Genomic DNA, 2,215 nt, shown 5'->3' on the forward strand with positions numbered 1-2,215 from the left:
TCACCAAAAAAACCAATCCCTTATTATCAATCCTATAATTGATGCCAAATTCCATGGCCAGCTATCACAGAAATAGGGGAAAGGGGGTAGATTTTGAACTTAATCCTACTTATCTCCAGGCTGTTAACTACTAGCTTCTCAAGGTTGAGTGAGCAATAGTGAAAACGTTCCTGACATCTGGTCCAAGTCCACCTGTTTTTGCCATTAGGAGCTTTGAAACATCAACCTCCTGCAGCATACATGAGCAATAATGAAAGATGGCTGTGCTGAAAGACATTACTAAGCCTCTATTTGGGTCCCCCTTTGTGCCACCAAGGCGCTTGCTGCCCTAAGTGTGGTTCAAAAGAAGGCAGAGGAGGAAGGGTAATGCTGACATTCCTATATTGCCTCTTCTCAGATGCCCTTTAAGTGTCCTATGACAAACATCCATGGTTCCTGGCCCACTGGCATGTACACTCACTGTCTTTCGTAGGAAGCCCTATGTGGTTGGCATCCCTGCACTACAGCTAATAGTTTTTACTCAGCTGTACATAGGTCATGCATCCTGGCCCCACTGTCTGGTCTTCATGGTCTCCCAGTTGAAGCATGTTCCCTTAGAGAACTGTCACTCATTCACCCCAGCCAGATTTGAACAGGATCTTGTGCCAGCCTGGATCAGCCAAAAGTAGTTTGAAACAGTGATTTGGGCAGTGATGTGTCAAAGGTTTGGCAGGTTTTTCGAACCCTGGTCTCAAGAGGATTTACTACTAAAGTAATGACTTAAGTTTACTCTTGGAATGAGCCAGGGCTAGGGGAAAAAGTGTGTTCTTTCCCTGGTGGGTCCTATTGGATACACTCTTTACACCCATTCCTACTTTAAAGAGGTCAAGAGTCCTTAAGCAAATGGAAGTCTTCTCAACAAAGGGTGACCAGAATTTTTTACCTCAACTGGCTATGAGCAGAGCTCAGCCAGGGTGCCCCATTTAAACTAGGTCTCAGCTAAAGAGCTAATGCTTCATTAGAGAGATCATCCTAAACATAGACAAACCATTCCAGGAATACACCCTTCTGCCAAATTTCGTTCTTTTAGTTGCCTCTTCAGTGACACAGTAGTTGTCTCTGATTGGGCTTCTCTTTGGAAAGAGCCTGATGTTCACATCCCTCTCATAGGGGGAAGCTTTAAACAAAAGGCCAGTTTGGGAGAGGGTCAGGGTTAAGCATCTCAACTCTGCACATTGTAGAGAAGATGTTCTTCAGAGGCCTGTGAATCCCAGGCTGGGGAGGCAAAGAGAACAGTGTCCTGGACTTGAAACATTTTTAAGAATTGGACCATGAACTCAAATGTTTAATTGTTGAGTAAATTTGCCTTAAGAGTTGTCTGGGACTTTTTTTGCTTCCTCCTGCCTCCCAAAGATGCTGACTATTTTGTAAACTTGTAAATTTACCTTTACTGTTTTTATAAGAACCCAGAAACTCTGGATGTGCTAATCATGGAAAGTCTAAAAAAGTAGCCAGCCCCCTGCCCTGCCCCAATGCCTTTTCTCCTGGAAACTCCTTGTGCCATATTAAAGAATTTTCTACACCCAAGCCATGGGTTATAAGAGCATCTCCCTATCGAACCAGTAAGGTTTAGGGAAATCAAACACTAGGTACCATTATACAATTCCCACTGCCTCGAGGGTTTCTGGGAATAAAGGGAACCCAGGGAGTTGACTGGTTTGTTTCTGCAGAATCTTAGACTATCATCGTGGAGTTCATTCATGACTTGGTTTCTTCTGCAGAACAGGATTCTTAAAAAGCAGTTGACCTCACTCAAACCTGGATTCTGTTAGAGGTGCTGGTTGGCCAGTTCCCGTTTCTAATGAATCCAGACCTCTTTCCCTGGAGAGGACACACCTTTCTCTTCCAACTTCATAGGCAAGCTTTTTTGCTTAGAAGGACCCTAAGTGTGGAAGTTAATCTTTTGCTACTTTTCCACTTGAGGGAATGCTGGATTTGGAGGGTAGAGGGAGAGAAATGTATCCCCTATCACCTGTGCTATAGGATTCTGACTACCCTGGTTACAGATTAATGGTTTCTTGGAGAAATTTGTTTTATTCCAAAACTTGAAATGTTTGACGCCATTAAGTGTCTGTTTATATTTTTGGAATATTTGTATTACTTGCAATTAAATAAAAAGGTTTTTAAAAAAAAAACAAAACACCCAACCAGGAATAGCCCTGTGGTTATGTATTCA

Source organism: Sarcophilus harrisii, chromosome 5, assembly GCF_902635505.1.
Source record: "Sarcophilus harrisii chromosome 5, mSarHar1.11, whole genome shotgun sequence".
In the NCBI taxonomy this organism is placed as follows: Eukaryota; Metazoa; Chordata; class Mammalia; order Dasyuromorphia; family Dasyuridae; genus Sarcophilus; species Sarcophilus harrisii.